Below are 18,726 nucleotides of genomic sequence, written 5' to 3' on the forward strand. Positions count from 1 at the left end.
TTCATTACTCTAAGAGTCTAATGGTCAGATTCAGATCTTTCTTACACTAGTGTAATTTGGAAGAATTCTAATCCCTTTGTTCAGTTGCTAGTTTTTATACCTGCCCTCATTTTGCAATGCTTCAAAAGTAAAGAACATTAAAAATCTATTAAATAAAAAGTAATGTCAACAAATATGTTAGATCTGACATGAACAAGTTCACAATCTGGCCTTTACTATATAAATACTGTCACAGTTTATGTAAAATTCCAGCTACGATAGAACGTAGTCTAAGCAACTTTCATATCATTGTATTATTCTAAATTACAATTGATGGTGATTACAAATTGAAGCAAGAGGAAAGAACATCATCATGTAAGCATCTCTTCATTGCCTCAAGATATATAAAAGCAACTAATATGTCAGCTTGGCTCTTGTAAATGCTCTAGCTACAGCTCTTTTCATTATGCCCTTATATAATCTCATTTTGTCAAGGGCCTCAGCTAACCTGGAACAGATGCTATGGCTGCGACCACAATACATCACAATTCAGCATATTTTTTTTCAAAAAAGGAGCAAAAAGGGTGTGTGTGGGAGGGAGCACTTGATCAGCTGCTGCAGTATTCACTTCCAATGAATGTCAGAAGGAATGACTGATGTTGTATTTGAAGGCAGATAGGTGCTGAATATAACATCCAAACTAAAATATTCACCCAAAAATCTGAAGCCAGAATTCACTCTGAAAACTTCAGAAGAAAAAAATACTGTAATACTTTAAGTTCTTTAAATTTTTAATGTTATATTACTAGGCTTTCACCCTGAAGATCTTTAAAAGAGGTTGAAGCAGAAGGAATTCTAGACTGCCTCAATCAAGGAGGACTGAAAAACTGAAGGAGAAAAACTTGAAGGGAAACAATGTACTGTTTTATAAGCTTATTCTTCATTTTCCCCTAACAGGATTCTGTACGAGGTGCCCCTAATTTTTAGGGACAAGTGAGCTATCCAGTACTACCTTCACTAATGAATAACAGCGATGAACAGAACTGCCCACTTTATTCCAGGGAAGGTCTCACTTGATGCGAAAGGATTATTAGTGGGATAGGTTGAAGGCTAAGATTCCTCCCCAGTTTGGCCTCCTCCATACATCCTTAGCACACTTCCCACGCCAGTACCGGCGATCAGTACTGGGCAGCAGCCTAGTATCAGTCTTCAACAGCCCGGGAAGCTGAGACTTCTATCCTGCTCCAAAGAGAGGTGGCCATTTATATCCTGCACCAGTTCTTTTATCAAGCATGAAATGGCCAGAATCAGGGAGAAGACTGAAATGACCTTCTCTTTGGCTTTTGAATCACTTACTGTATTTGAGCACTCCAGATGTTCTAAGTCATCATCATTAAACACTGTTTTTCTTGTGTTGTCTGTTTGCTGGAACTATGTACAGAGATTCAGAAGAGATAGAAATAAGGAATATGCAACTTCATAGGCTTTCCACTTTTTGTCTTTCAGATCTACATAAAAATACTTAGTGCCTATGCTTAATTTTCTCCTTCATTTGGCAAGGGGGGGGAAGAGGAAAAGGAGGGAAAAAAATGAAGCATTAAGAAAATTTTAAGCAGAAAGCAGCAAGGTAAATGTATATGCTGTACTTGTACCCAGGAGAGTCCTTGAATGCTGTGGGACTTTATCCATATATAATAGCATGGAGTCTAGATGTCCATGAACATGGGAAACAGTGAAGAAAAGTTATTCTTGCTTAAAATAATAAAATGTCAGATTTTCTAAATTTACTATAGTAACATGGTGATGAATTCTGTATCAACCATATTCTAAAAAAGTGTGTACTAAGCCTGAACAGCTGAAAAACAAAAAATTTTCAATGTTTCTTGTAACAGCCATATTTGTCAAAATATGCCTATAGATTAAGTATTTCATGGACCATGACAAGTGATAGAAGCAAACCTCACATGGGAAATCAATTATTTAACTCAAAGCATTACAGCAATATGAAGAATTATCTGAATTTAATGAACTGTAGTTAATGAGCGTTATTGATTAACCAAAAAATCTTTTTCCTTAATCTTCAGACATGCATGTGTTATTGTTTGGTTACTTTTTTATTTTTTATTTATTTATTTATTTTTGATAGAGGTCCCGGTGCAATAGCAAAGGTTGTTACTTCAACCTAAGAAATAAATATGCCTGAATTTCAGGTATGAATTATCAACATCTCGCAATCATTTTTTCTGCTAAGTTACTTTTACCAAGTATTAACTGCTGTCCAAAGCACCTAATTGCAGCTGACACACTGAATTTTTAAGTGCATGTTTAGAAAATCTGGAATACTTTTGACTAAATGTATTAAAATATAAATGACTTTAAAAATATTATATCATGTACTTCCATTCATACAGGTGGAGAAGTTATAGAGCAGTGGTTCTTTTTCCTAGGGATGCCTAATGCTTTCATAGTAACCTGCTCTCCACTGTCATAAACCTTTATTATACTTAAACTGTTCAGGCTGAAATTCTCCATGGTTTTGATTGCTTTAAGACACCTTCTTTTAAAGCATTTGGAAAAAAAGTTCAGCCCCTTTCAATCAACAAGGAAAAACTGGTGGTTTTACTAGTAAAGCTATTGACATTTTCAGAGTATTCTTTTCAAAGCATTCTTAAGGAGGTTGATATTTCTATGCTTTGGAACAAAAACTAGAAATCGGTCCACAGGTAAAATGGTTTTGCAGTGGATTTCTGTAAAATCTATCAATATTCGTCTGTTTTAAGTTGCTATTTCCACATGCTGAGCACAGAGTTCATTAGTAAACGCTCCATCCATGCCAAGTGTCCATACAGCAGCAGAAACACACACCCAGCCCTTCTTCAGAAACGCACACAGGCCCAGCCTCTACACTGCTTCAGTCGAGCTTCCAGGGCAGAAAGGTATTAGGAGCCTCTATAAGCTACAGAAGGCACTAAAAGATTTTAGGGCCTCATCCTACTAGCCTGTGTCTCAGTAGCCAAATCATTACGCGAAGGACATTTATTTGAATGTCTCCTAAATGAAAGGAGAATTGAATACAAGTATTACTGCTTTCTGAGCAATCATTCTAATCACGAGGCTTTTATAAAAAGGGTGACAGCCTCCTGGTTCATTCACAAGAGAAAACAATTATAACTTCATTTTGTGAAGAAACTGCTTTGGTCTGTACATTAGGCATAAGCATGGTTTTTGGATCAGGAGATTTGTTGGAAAATCCACAAGGGGAGAGCAACTCCTTTTATCTTAGCCATCTTAATGCACAAATATCCACCCGCCTGCTCCAGCCAGAGGGCATGTAGGCATATACCGTAGGAGGAAATACACATTCCAAAAGAATAGCCAGAGTCAGAAAAAAAAAGAAGCACCCATTACACCTCTTGGGTATTTCTGAATCTTAAATTAGTCTGTTGGGCACTGCACAACCCTATTCAAGCATTGCTACCACACACAAATAAGATGTCTTTTTATTTGTCGGTCTCTAAGTGAAAAATTTACTACATTCAAAATATTTACAAAATTGTAACCAAGTTTAAGAGTTTTAGGAGTTTTAGAGCACAGAAATAAAACAAAAAGCACATTCACATATGTATTTATATAAATTCAAAGACTTCTTTTCCTTGTTTCATCTAGCTAATATCATTAAGACACTTGTACAGACTAATGCTGGGATTCAGGTAAAGTGACATCACGACATGAGTACCAGCTTCCCTGATTTAAGCAGATGCATGGCTTTGTATTTCCGAGAAAGCTGGTACGCATGGTGCCTTATTATATATGCCTTTGATACTGTATTCAGAGACAAATATAGGAAACCTTCAAGTTTCCTGTAATACATAACTAAGGCAAAGGCCAGTTTTAACACTTCTACATGATGATTTTAACTTCAGAAAAACTATTTTTAATTTGCAGTGAGAAAGTGCTATCTGCTGTCTCTTGCTTATTAATGATTACTTTAGTACTTTACTTAATTACACATAGAACTTTATAGTTACTGGAATAGAAGTGTTCCCGACCACCTCTTGGGGCAGTACCAGTTCTAATTGCATTTGGTTTTTGTACTGGTTTTTCATCTAAATATTAGTAAGTACATAAACAAAAGCAACATGTCCAGCTCACTGCTTGCTCTCGATCAAGACAACAGCACAGAACAGCTTTGGATCATAGCCGGCTTGAAGTGAATGATCACTAGAAGGACTTTAGAAAGGGGTCTCTCCAGTATAACCTGGAGACAGAACCCAAACAGTGGAGTGAATTAACTAAACACTACTTCTCTGCTCAACGTTCTGTGGCAAGTCCGGGTATTTGACACACTTCAAGTACATGCACTCCCTCTAGGATCATAACAACTAAGAAACTAAGTCCCAATCTCTCAGCATACTTAGTAGCAATAACACCAGGTTTCATCCTTTACACTGAAGTGCTAAAGGTTTGTGACATGGACTCAAAGAGCTTGAGAACTATCCCTTTTGGCGCATCACAAACTTTGACTCAATTTGTACATGTATGACAGAACTTATGCCTTTTTACATTGTTGAACTTTTTGGAAAATGTGCAATAGTTCTCCAGAATAGGCTTTTGACTCATTTCCCCCCCACACCTTCCCTGTTCCCCCATCCCTTTATTCATTACCAGGCCTTCATTCAGAGAATTTTACCTGAATTCCAGTAGAATCTGAACCTTCTTTGTATTTCTGTACCATAGTTATTCTCTTAGACAATAACTGACTGGATTGAATTGCCTTTATAACATGTCTGTCACGCTATCGCAATGCTTCTGTGGTATCTCCCTCCCCCTTTTCTTTTTTAACGGCCACATTTCTAAAGAGTACAGATGAATTTTATCTACCAGGTTCTGCCAAAACCTCCTCCTGTATCACTGTAGCATGTTGATGTTAATGCTTGTAAAGAATCTATTTCCTTTCTTGTTTTTCCTATCTTTTAAATATACATTTGTTTTGAATAGAACCCCACTTATTACTAATTCTGGGCTATTAAAATCATTAATGACTCCTTAAATCATGCTTTACATCCATGATAAAGTATATTTAGGTGATTACAGAACACAAGAGTCCACTCCACAAATTTTCCAAAAGTTTTTCCTCATTACAGATGATTGTGTTTAGATAAATTATTGGGGAAAAAAGAAAACAAAGAATGGGGGGGGGGGGGAAGTACTTTCCATGATTATATCAAGTTATTAAAGGGAGAAGATGAGACTGGAAGTCACCATATGAATAAAATCCCAGAAGTAAATGGAAGAGTAGACCTTAACTTGATTAGCTTATGTTATTCAGCTACAGCCCTTGTCCTAAAGACAAATTCACAAGCACATAACACTAAAAACACTTGAAATCCCGAAAGAATTCAAGTACATTTTTAATATGAATTTTCTCATGGAGATTCTTGTGCAAATTATGTAAAACACGGCACTAGGCTTAATTGCCTGAAGTATTTTCTTAATCTCCATATTCTATTAATAAGGAATCAGGAAAATTATTAAGATTAAATCCAATTTAAATTATTTCAGATATCTGAGTTGATGCTGTATGACTAAACAGGTTGTACAGAAGCTTTGAATATTTATGAAGTAGCAGCAAATAGCTTATTGTACATGAAAATATAAAGAAATTCAAGCTTCAGATAACACACATATAGTAAGCAGACCATTAGGAGTTAACAGCTGTAGGCTAGGTCTAAGTCAGTATTAGATTCACACATCTTAGCTTTTTCTTTTTCCAGAATCAATATCTGCAAATAATAAATGAGATCCCAAAGGGTTGAATTAAGCTCCAACCACCACAGAGTAACTCTGCAATTGGTCATTGACTCAATAATGCAGGTGAGCTTCACACTGTAGAACATCTTTAGCACACTATAATAGAAAATTAATAGCGTTCAAATCAGCAGCAGGGTTACCCTAAGGATTACATAATAGCTTGGGTTAGAACAATCATCTAGCTCCAAGAAGTGTAAAATGTCATAAAACCAGAAAGAGATAGAACAGCTCCTACATTAGGCATAATTTTGTAGTGTACACTGACTTCCTTTAAAACACGTTAAACAACAAAGATGCACATTAGAAAAGCGTACCGCTGAAAATACTGCCAACAAACCGCATTGCAGTGGTGTCCATGGGAAATATGAAACTCGTATATCACTGTACTGTTAATAATAATAGAAGAATGCAGAATTTAGTTTACTACTGTAATAGTGCAGAAGATTTCATGCTAGCTACTGCAACATTATACTGTAATGCATAAAAATACTATGTCCACAAATATATAAAGTACCAAGATCTATATACAAACACAAAATAATGAAAAGTGCTGTAGCCTTTAACATATATATAGCAAGCAAAATAGCAACTTTTCTTTACAAACTGTACAAATTCTTTATTGCTTTATATCAGGTCACCTGTGATTACTATTTTGGAACAAGTATGTTAAACTGAGTATATGTCACAAAGTCAAGTGTGTGAAGGATGATATAAGAGTAAATTACAACTGATTAATATGGTAGCAGCCGAATAGCACGAGGGACTAAAGAAGTACCTGAAGCCAAAAAGCAGCATTCTCCTGAACCTTAAGCCATGCCAGAAAACTTCTGCACTGCACAAATACCCCTCTCTTTGAAAGAAACAATAGACTGTATAGAACGTAATAGAACATCAATTATTAATTTAACCATTTTTCAGTACCAGGGAGCACTTCGGCCAGTTAAGGGCCCAGAGATAAAATCAAAAAAAGATTTGATTTCTTAAATCTGTATACTAGTTGAGGACAGGTAGACACTACAGACACTGCTTCCCAGCATTATGAAGTAAAGTGTTGCCACTGTATTAAAATTTAAAGGAAAAATACTTCCCACAATATTTGGGGGTGGGGGCATAAATACCCCCCCCCCCAGTTATTAGATGAATTCAGTTAATTTACTATATAAAAATACCGACTTAAGCTTTTTTCTGTGTATTAAGTTCAAAGCTGAACTGTGAAGCATACTTACTACACAATGCTACATGTCCCATTTCCACCCAGAATTTATGCATTTCCGTTTTATTTCTCAAACTTTCTGCATAGGTCTCTGCTGTTCCCAATGTAAATAGGACTTGACACACATATCACGGTCATTATAAGATCAAGTTCAGACTTACCCACAGGCTGCCACCATCCCATACATCGCCATAGCAAAAAGCAGCTTGTGGCATTCCCCGCAGGCTACTTGTCTTACTTTTCAGCGGAGTAATGTCCTCACCCAGCTTGGCACCAGCTGTAGGAATAAAAGATCGGTGTGGAGAATAAAATCCTCTGCTGCTCTAGTGCCTTCCCTGTGGCTCTTTTTCACAGTGACTTGTGCCATACACAAAATGGCACCTCTCTTTCAATGCAGAGAGGTCCAGGCTTTATATACCAAGCATGTGAATGCGAGTATACCACAAAACACTAGTTCCTTATCATGCGCTTGTTAGCTTGTCCAATCTATGGCAATCACTTCGGTCCCAGGGGTTGAAAGACACAAGACGCTGGGAAAAAGGGAAGCAAAAGCTGAAGAAAGATCAATACTGCACTGTGAAACAAGAAGTGTAGGCTATTTACTTTTCATTGATCTGATGATGCAGGAGAAACACCTCAGACTGGCATTAAATTGAGGGAATACATCTTCTGTGTTTTTTCACCTCAAGGTCAAGAAAGAGCCAAAAAGAAATTAGAACAAACAGAAACTAATCACAGAAGTAAAATAAAACTATTAATCCACATTACAAATCCACATAGAAACATAATTAAATATCAGGCTGAATAAGGTTCATAATAAAACAAACACTGCCAGCTCTTATCAGGTTCAACCTGCGTCTGGACCAACAGCAAAGAAACAAGTGACTGTATGCGAAGGGCTAAAACAAAGCAAAGATTAATGTTAGGATGGAGGCCCAGTATTACTCTAAAATAACTCGATGATATACTTCCCATATAGAATTTGAAACATACATTTCACTCTTGTCAAAGGGGAACATGCATTTTCACCAACACTTATTTAATCAGACAAATAGTTTTACATTTTGGGGGGTGGGGGGGTGGAGGAGAGGGGAAGAGTGTGCTTAGCCTACAAGCCTAAGATTGGACTTGTAAGACTGAAATGATAAACATCCTCATAAGTATTTAAAGATTTTGGTTAAAAAAATGAAAACAAAAATCACAACCACATAGTTGGATTCTGCACACAGTAATGTAACACACCTAAGTGAAAATACTATAGAGCACCAAGTCTTGCTTTCAGAGATAACAGTGAAAGATGAAAATGGCTAGAAATCAAAGTCTGCAAGCTTCTTGGTGATCCCCCAAAGGTTATTTAGATGCTTGGCTAGATATTTCCTAAAATAAGATTCTTATCAATGCTTCTTAATTTAGCAAAGCAGACATTACCTCACAAAACTGTAAAAGGTATCAGACTTTCATAAATAGGCACAATGCCTAGATGAACCTGCAAAAATAAGAATTACACAAGCTAAAGAATCACCTCTTTCACGAGTAAGAGCACAGCGAGCATTCTCAAGGGGAAGGGCCACCATCAGCTTAGTTCTCTGAAAAAGGCAGAAAATAATTATATGAGATTTCATAATGCAAAATTATCACATAAAATTTGCTGCCAAAAAAGGAAATATAGGGAAGCTGAAGGAGCCAGCATCAGAAAGAAAGGGGAGATAGTATATGTAACCACCACAATACAAGACAGAGTACAGATGTAAGCCATTTTGACTACGAAGAAAATAAAAAACGTCTAATTACTCAACATTCAGGAAAGAGATCAGGATTGGTTTTTATTACCAAGAATAGTTTGTCCATTCTTAGTTGTTCAAGGCTTTAGCATACTCGCTGAGTTCAAGTTCAAAGCCTTCTATGTCTAAGTTAAGCCAAGATACTCCAGTGCTGGAAAAGCTACATGTACTTTGGCTAGATGTGGCATTCACAGCTAGAATTGAACCAGAAAGTACGTGAAATAAAAGCAGTAAAAAGCATGACCTATCGCAACTATATTTGTGTGGGGAAAGGAGTTGCATTACACTGTTAATATGTATTTTAAATAAGTACCAGTATTTAAACATTTGGACATGTGCATAGGTTGTGGCATAAGAAGGAAATTTGAACAAAATTGCCATGGTTCATATCCTTGGCAGAAGTTAGCATTAGGCAAGAAAACATTTAGAACATTTTCCGTTCCTAGTGAAAAGTTCTGTAGGGTTTTTATAATCTATTTAGTGTTAGTAGAGAATTAAAATTAAAGCTTATTGGAAGTTTATTGTGAGAAGAAATGCTCCATTTTGGATACAGGGTGTCCTCTCCCTCTCCCTCTCCCACCGCATTTGTTTCTTTTGTTTCATTTGCAAATCTGCTGCTAAGAGGTTGCTGAAATGCCAATTTCTGTGGTGAATTTCTTCCATCAGTGTAGTTTTTCTTATAGAAGATTCATTTGCATGGCCTAAACCTTCATAATAATTGTTTCAGTTCTGTTTCACTTAGTACAGTCCAGCAACTTCGCTGGGATTAGACAGGAATTTTGGCAGGGGATCCCATCCATGTGCCATTTGCATGCCAGCTTTTGCAATATGTTACAAGAAATTTTGGGTTCTCTTTGCCAGAGATTTTCCTCAAGCTAATAAAGATCACAAAGAGTCACTCCTGTTCCTGGTTCCAGACTGAGGACAGCTTTTCTGTATATGTCCAGCTTTGTTAGTTGGTCTAACAGAAGTTCTCGCCTGTCCTCATAAACCTTGCTCTGAAGAAGCTTAAGCCCTCAGGCAGACCACAAGGGTTGGAACAACTGCTTCAGGTTAACTTCCCAGAACTATACAAGTGAACCAAACTCCCTAAAACTTCCCCTTTCCTCTAGTCTTTAGACAATAAGCAAAAACCCCAGACCCAAAGCTTACACAAAACAGCATCATCCAAAAGAAATCTTGCCAGAACAACAACAGTGGTCTGCCAACACATGACAGCCATTAAAATACACACAGAGGTCTCACACTGAGACATGTTAGCAAACAAGCCACGTGGGTGAAATCACATGCAGCAGACCTGAACATATTGACACAAAAATAGGACAGAAACTGGTATTTCCAGCAAGTGAGCATTCTTCACAAGGCAATCACTGCATCCGTCCTCTACTCCAGACCCCTAATCAAATCTGTAAAATATCTTCAAAAGAGAAAGTTAAAAAGGTGCAGTTAAAATTTATAATTCTGTTAGCCACTGAGAAACCTTAATTTTAGTGAGATGTTAAATGCCCCCCACCCCAGCTCATCACATCCTAATCCTTTATTGTCCCCTCACTCTCACACACACACTGCTCCACAGGCATCAATAGCCTTTCACCTATTCCTCTCGCTTCACAGGTATTAACTACCCTCTAAAATTGCCACATTAACAATTAAATTAACCCAGAACAACTGGCTTCAACTCCTACTTAACTTGAAATTTGTTTAGTCTTGCTTCAACCCTTATAAATGGCTTCCATGTTCACCCTTTCTAACCAAGTATTGCCAGTGGGCTAGAAAAAAAAAGGATGCAATTTATATGAAGCAGTAATTTCCTATATCCTTAGATTATCAAACGTTGTTAAACACATACCCTCCTTACTTTCAGGCCTGTGAGAATTTTTTTTCAATAAAATGTACTGGTAATAAATGCAAACAGCCTCATTAGAGTCCAGACAAAGAATCTGGTATAGCAAGTATTTTCCTGTGGTCTTTAAACTTAAGTTTCTCTTAACTATGTTTGCAGTACATATTTCTTGCAACAACGTAAGAAAGAGACAACTTAAATAATTAGAGTTAGTTGAACAAACAAGCTCCTAGGTCCTTCAATGCAATGCCATTTCTCATGAGAAGTGCTACATTGGTATTCAAACAAAATTATAGTGTACAAAACTATCAGACTGGACCAAAACGCCAATCCTTTTTAAAAAAATTTCTGTTAAAGACAAAATGTCAATCCACACAGTCAAAGACAAATCAAACTACCGTTATTTTTCAAAAGACGAGATTAAAAAAGGAAATCATTTTTAAAGTACAAAGAAAAAATATGCATGATTTTGCAATAGGTGGTTTTTACCGTGGAATTTTTACCCTACACCTTTTTTTTTTTTTTTTTTTTTTTTTAATTTTCTAGTAGGTTTTAGGCAAGACAGTAAAAACTACAGAGGTTACAATAAGTAACATCCCCCTTCTCACTCATGGACTTTTGAAGACTGTAAAATTTCAAAATCAGAGGAAACAGTTCAATTATGAGAGCTAAAAACAAGAGAAAAAGAAACACCATTTTGTTGACGTATGTGAAGTTTGTCACAGGTTTCTATTATGATGGGTAGTAGGGCAATTATTCTATATACATAAAAAGAGACAGTGTGCAAGTGTCAAAACATTTACACATCTTGCAGATTAGTCACACGTATTATGAAAATGAAGATTTTTTAGCAAGCAATGCAGACTAGCATGTGAAAACAAAGAGAAAAAGATATCTTTGCCTTAACTCGTAAGATTTGATAACATTAGAATTGCTAGAAATTTTCATTAGGCATTTTAGATCTGATCTAGCTGCTACCAAAACTATTGCAAAGACTTTCTTTAGTCGTACAGACCTGTGAAGTCTGTATTTTCAATGTCCTATAGTTTTGGTCCTTAATTTAAAGCTTAATTCAAAAACAGATTTATATCTGCAGCAACAAGCCCCCATTCAGATTTCACTTCACTCGCTCTTTGTGGCTTCTCTCACTGCTTTCTCATTTTTACCTCTGCAATGCTGGCAATAAATGAACAAGCCAAGAGTAAACACATTCACAACAAAAAGCTACTGCAAGCATTGTATACTAGTTGTATATGTACTGCCTGAGAATCAGTAAAATAGAGTAATGCTACATCTATGTGAAGTGTTCAGAAAAGAAAATTCAATTTTCTCAAATAATTTTCATGAATTATTCAAGTCCTACAAATCCCAAATCAACATTGTCATTTTGCACCTGAAGAATCTGTATTTTTGAGTATAACAGATGTTTTAAATATCATATAAATATATTTATAAATTTAAAACTACACAAAGTATTTTAAGTGAGATTTTTTAAAGTTTTTCAGAGTGAATTAGTCAACCTTGCACTTACTGACATGACTGGCATACCCATACAGGGAATTAGCACTGCATAGCTTAATGTGGTACAAATTCACAGTCATTTCAGTTTTACAGTAACCTGTGTTTAAGTGAGCCCTAATATAGACAGCTTTAGGCTTTGAAAGCTTTAAAAATGCATATGTATTTTACTTCTACATGTTAAAAAAAAAAAAGTGTTGATTCCCCTTAAAATCCATATATCTGTTCTTCCACCTGATTTTATACACATTTCTATTTCTGTATTCATAAACCAGCCTGGAAATATTTCTATTTGGAAGGCGATACTGCTAGCTTTTTACCTCATTCCTCAAATACCTCATAATTGCCTCGTTCAGGACCACAGGCAAGCCGAGTGCCTCTATAAAAGGCTGCAAGTGCGCTGCCAATTACAAAGAGTAACACGCTACATATTGATAACCTTTCTCCTAAAAGTCTGAACGGCTGCAGATCCACCACCCTACAGAGGACAGGTGGGAGGACTGAACTCTCTCCACCTCCTAGCCATACAGGAAGAGATGGCAGAAAATCCCATCTTTTTCACTGACATTCAGTTATAGCCCACAAACGCTATGTGAAAAATGGCCACAGAACTACAGAAGGAAAGTTTTAGGATGTGGGTTTGGAAATAGACTGAACACAGGGTCCCTGTGATCCCGCACGCCGCTCGCTGTCCCAACACCATAGTAACAGGTGAAAGAGTTTCCTTTTGCTGTGCTGGCATAGTCGAGCTACCTAAAGTGGCCAGGGCAAACTTTCAGCAATTCATATTAAACTGAAGGCACCTCTTCCTCTTTATTTTCACGCACAAACTAATTGTGAAGCATTTTGTGATGTCTATGATGAGTCTACAAATTACACAAGTAATCTGACATTTAAAAATGGAGTCTTCACATATACAAAAGACACACTGCAAAAGCCGTACACAATAACGCACTAAGGAGGTTCAATCAGTGATGGGCAGAATCGTTGCATCCTTCACAGTACTGATAGCATCAAAAAGTACTATGGAACTAGCAAATATCGCTAGGGACCTTTTGGACAGTGAACCAGTAAATTCCAGCACACAGAGGAAAGAGGGTCTTTTTTTCCCCTTGGTCCTTCTCTGCCTTTACTCTATCAGTCCCTAGACAAACTAATCTCAGACACAGGAGTCCCTACCGTAGAACAGCTCTTCCCTGCTCCTGCGATACTGTGATCCTATTGACCGTTACTAGGTTTAGAGACACTAAAAATTGTTTGGTGAAAGCAGCTGAGCTTTGGGTGCTTGATATTCTGTAATATTCACTGATCTGCGTGGTGCCTGAAGGATCTACATGGGATGTAAGTAAAATGATGACTGATTTTGTGGTAACTCAGTTGGAAGAAATCAGAAGAATACAAAATGGAGATCCTCTAGCACGGACACATTCACAGAATCCTTGCAGAAAAGGCACTTGTGACTGATTTATGTATAGATATCGAGTCAGAGGCCTTGATCAAGGACTTATGGTGACCAGAGTAAGTGGTACTCCTGTGATCCTGGAGTACTAAAAATCAGGTGCTGCTCTAAACAAGTTGAGCCTTTACCTCCAAGAATGACAAAAAAGGAACTTTTGACAGAAAACATTTATTTCTCAAATAGCAATCATTTCATTTGTTATAACTTTTCAATTTCTGTAATGCTATCCTCTATAGTGTCTTTACTACTTAGAAAGAGTGGTAAACAGTATAGTGGGAAGTGGCGAATAGACTGAACTGCTAAAGAGGAAATGAAGATTTTTGTGGATGCTACATGACTGCAGTATCCCCTCTGCTCTTGCTCTGAGTAAGCCCTTGGATTTCCCTCCATAGTGCAGCTATAGTTTTATGAGTACAATGAACAGAGAGAAAGGTCTGAAGTGCTTAGAACTGTGTAGCTGTCTAACGGGAACAAGTGGGCAGATTCACGCCTATATTCCTGGGCGACTGACACACCATTAGTGGCAAATACAATACACTGCATAACCTACAATCTTTCAAAAACTAAAATTAACAAAATAATCCCTTCAAGTAGTACATTCCAATAAAAGCAGGATGGAGAAAAGGTTCTGCAGTGAACAAGAGGGCTCTTAAAGACATTTTTCTTTCTCACTCAAGGGAGAAGTAGTAGTATGTGCATTTGAAGGCTAAGTCAGGTGGTGTGTGTGGTTTGTTTTATTTTTTTTTTTTAAACCCTTTCAACCATGGAAGGCAGAAGATAGTTATTTTTGTCTTCAATGTAATAAAATGCAAGAACAACAGTGATTCCTCAGTGACATCTTGGGGAAAAGAAAGCTCCTACAGACTTTTGAAATAGCTTTAGAATATTAGGCTGGAATTTGGTCTGGGTTTGGCTGAAATAGGAGAATTTAAAAACTGTAGTATTGTTACACACCTCTTTTTGGCTTGCCTGATATCCACAGTAATGGCTCTTTAAACAGCTACTTTATAGGGTTAAATTAAGCCATATGCCCATAAGACAGCATTGGCTCTACAGAGCTGGATGTCAAGAGTGCCCATCCCTTTTAAGGAAGAGGCAGTGTCTGAGTTGTGCTCTCTTTGCACCAGTCAGGTGTCATACATAGGGGATGAACGAGGCCACAGATTTCCTTGCCTTTGCAGAAGAGAACTGCTTCAAAGAGGGGAACTGAACTCCTCAACAACATCCTCTGACTGACAAAGGTGGGATGACAATTAGACTGTGAAACAGCTGAGGGTTGGGAGGAATACTGAAGAGGGAAAAAAGCTGGGAAAGCTGCAGGAGGAAGTGCATAAATGGTTCAATTTTGCATTCAAACTGTGGAATGTTTATCAAAAAATAGTCTCAATTTTATGTCCATGATACATTAATGCATATCAGCTCTTGGAGAGTACAGTACTTCTAATACAATCTTAAGCTAGTTAATAATGCAGAGAGAGGTTAGAGTGTAGTAGGCAACTAATTTCTACAGTCATCTGAGGTCTGTGTGCTTTTAACAGCTCTAAGAGATTAACTATATTAATTAATCCTTGCAGCCTTATTTTCTGCAAACCTTCCTGATGTCTGGAGTTAGAAATATGACTAAACTTATACTTTCATAATTTTGTTTCCTAAAATTATAAAGGATTACAGGTTAAGAGCTTGTTCTTTAAGTATGTTAAATAGCCAAATTCTGCCTCTTAGGAAGTAACACCATTTCTTTCCCTGAAGAATAGAAACTCCATACCTAAACATTGTTTTTATCGTATGAGACAGTAACCCAGGAATTTGAGAAAAACATAATGGCTTGCAGCAGAACACAAAGCTTTTAACCTGAGGGTTGATCAGAATGTAAGCTCTCTGAAACAGCCACACACTCCTTCATACATGTGAATGGTCAGCACAAAAGACTTTGAGTACTTGATTCACATCAGCCTTGGAAAAAATACGCCTAAACTTACGTCTATACCACTCTGAGGAAAAGGGTTCACAGATCTCTGAAACAGCAGAAAGCCTACCTGCCATTCGGTAGGCTAGACAGTATGACAAAAACCTCACAGCTTAGAGTCTGTGTAGCCCTAGCCATGTCCATTGTTGCATCTGAGCCTCTAGGTTTCAACTCTGAGTCTGCAACTAGTGTGGGTATGTCTACACCACAGTCCTCTCAAAACTGCAGCTCCAGCACAAGTCCAAGCAGAGCTGCTCCGGGTGCCTATGCATCTCCTGGTACAAATCACAAATCAGTGATTCAGAAAAAGCAAGTGGACTTGCAAGCATATTTTTCCACTTCATGTGGCTATATACTTTGGAAATCTTTGAGTAAAGCACCTAAATGCCAACAGCTTAGATTTTCCTTCAGTTGTATTTTATCATGCAGCTTTTCTTTGCTACTTCTCCCTAACATTTTCAACACAGGAATATTTGTGGAAGAAGAACTTACAAATTCTGCAAGTTTCACTGTAATTAGTAAAAGAAATCCCATGAAAACCAAGTTGTTTGGTTGTAAAAATGTGCTAGTGGAATCCATTAGTGAAATATTTTGCATATCTTTACATAAAATTTTCTTCACCACGTAAAACAAGGTCTAGTAGGTAGAATTAAATGCAGTTAAATGAGGCAGTCTCCCCTAAACTTTTGTACCATGTAGGCATTAAGCACCATCTCTGCTCTAACAACTTGATGACTGCATGTGTTACATTAGAAGAAGTACTTATATCACATTATTTCTTTTTACAAATAGTTATTCAAATATATTATCGGAGATGCTAAGAAGGAAAAAAAAAAAAAAAAAAAAAAAAAAAAAACCACAGAGCATTATTCCATAATGTCCAGACTTACCTGGTCTTAAAATTCAGGGTAATCTGTTTTAACATGAACTGTAAAGCCTCCAGGTTCATTGAGAGTGAAAAGATCTGTTAGATATTATTGCTTTGAAAGCGACCTAACAGATGGACGATCTCTTGTGCTGCATCAAGTCCCAAACTGTGGAACCTAAACATAAGAGAATAACATCTAATGTGATATAAGGCAACTAATTCTAGTAGAGCACTTTACGTAACGGTATTTGTCTCCAGTATTTAACAGGTTGCTGCATTATGCTGCTACCATGACGGTTCTGATTCACAAGGCGCTCCAATATAAGCTTCTGCTTTAAGGCACTTACACCTCAGTGAGGGGCAGGGAAGACATTTGGAACTGAAGTTTTTCATGCTTGTTCACAGCTGAAGATGTTTATTCTACATGGGTAATCATTTTCTTTTATGGAAGAGCTCCAACACATCTGGTACAAGCTCTCCTGCACTGTATTTGTACTAATAGCAGTAGATCACCTGGAAAGATTTAAAGTCATTGGGCTGTTCAAGAAGGGCCAGTGTTACTGGTGCTCCCAGAGACAATGAAAGAACAGGATGATTGCTCAAGGTTTGTAGATCTGAAGAGAAAAGCAAAAGGGTTTCTCATGCTTCAGTAAGAAAACCTAAGCCAAAGACAATATAAAACATTGCTTTTCATAGACAAGCGGACTGTGATTCATCTCATTAAAACTAAACAAGCCAAAAGGTTCTGGGCTCACAACACTTTTGTGTTAAAATCCCATTACCCAGGGCTAAATAATCCCAAAATCAGACTGCTTATAAACACCAGTTATAGGGCAGAAGTAGATCACAATTCATTAGACATAGCAATTGTCTCAGGTTGGTAGAAGTTTCATGGAACATCAAATCAGAACTCAACAAATTCCACTGCTAACTGAAACAAAACTTAGTCCAAGACCATTATATCCAATATATTAATTCAGAAAAAAGGTTGACAACAGGCACTCTGATAAGCATCAGAGATGACGACTATGAACTTAAGCAAACAAACAGGAGAAGAAGAAGAAAAAAAGAGAGATAGAACAGTAGCAGTCCCTGGGCTCCAGAAGAGCCTAAGTTAGGCTGAAATAATGAAAAACAAAAAGTTGCTCCAGGAATTAAGGTCAAAATGGGGAGAGTTACTACATTTGAGTGTTCCTCTTCCAACCCACCTAAAAAATTCAGAGCAATGCAATTCCCTGAACAATCAGAACACTAGTGCCTAACCTCCTCTGTGTTGCAGAGAAAGAAAATAGGTTCAGAGCCACTAAGAAAACAAACTTACGCCTTTGACTCAGCAACCCCAGTTTAAAGTCCTGCCAGAAGATGAGATTTAAGCCCAAATAGTTTAAAGATGACTTTATAGGTAACTCAGGACACTAGAAGAATGGAAGTCCAATGAATAAGGTAAGCATACTAAGACTTGGACAATCATTTATTATTAACAAATAATTTCTTCTGCATATATAATATTTTTTTTCAGTACAATGAAAAATACTGCAAGTATGGCTCCAACAACATTAATTGGAAGAACATTTCAGAACCCAGGCTGAGGCACTGATTTCCCTCCCTCCCCCTATTAAATACACAGTCAGCATTAATCTCCTTTACCTTAATTTTACCCTATTATGTCTGGTTATATTATGAGCTATCACATCATGTGCTATATTACTCCACAACAATTTTAATTCTCTTAATAAACAAGCAAAACAGATCGCAATGCATTATTTTCATAATTCTCACCTGCCTCTATAGCTGTGGCTGCTTTCTAGAAAAAATTTTATGTAAATTAATTTCATGTATGTGAATATAATGAAAATTATAAATGTCAGCAAAAAAAGGTAAAAAGTTTTATACTGTCAAGAAAAATAATAGTTCCAACATTCTCAATTATTTTGTGATTACTAGTATTTCATTTTCTTTTAAAAACCTCCCCATCATTATGTCATGATTTAAGACTTTTTATGAATTAAATATATATTTCCGGACAATTACTAAGTTCATTGTTAATCTAAGCCCATCAGCCAGCATGTCTTTTATCATATTCATTCCAGGAACCAGATTCAATAATGAAAGACATTGCATGGTTGGACAGTTAGCAAACAGGACATATTCAGCACACTAATTTAAATAGTGCATTTTTGCTTTGAGAAGGAGGAGGTTTGAATAGATTGCCTTCTAGATATATATATGGGCTTGACTGAGCTCTCAGTTAAAAAAAAAAAAAAAAAAAAGTGTTGTGGGAAACTGAT

At 36.9% G+C, this 18,726-nt stretch overlaps 1 long non-coding RNA gene across 1 annotated transcript; it reads right to left on the bottom strand.

The window, feature by feature from the left end:
• Positions 1 to 7,170: 7,170 nt before the first annotated feature.
• Positions 7,171 to 16,604, bottom strand: LOC135324669 (uncharacterized). Its single transcript, XR_010385960.1, has 3 exons — positions 16,461 to 16,604; positions 8,526 to 8,589; positions 7,171 to 7,280 (listed from the first exon to the last, which is right to left on the bottom strand). It is a non-coding gene; the product is annotated as an uncharacterized LOC135324669 (long non-coding RNA).
• Between the last annotated feature and the right edge of the window lie 2,122 nt (positions 16,605 to 18,726).

The sequence above is a fragment of the Dromaius novaehollandiae genome, chromosome Z (assembly GCF_036370855.1).
Source record: "Dromaius novaehollandiae isolate bDroNov1 chromosome Z, bDroNov1.hap1, whole genome shotgun sequence".
In the NCBI taxonomy this organism is placed as follows: Eukaryota; Metazoa; Chordata; class Aves; order Casuariiformes; family Dromaiidae; genus Dromaius; species Dromaius novaehollandiae.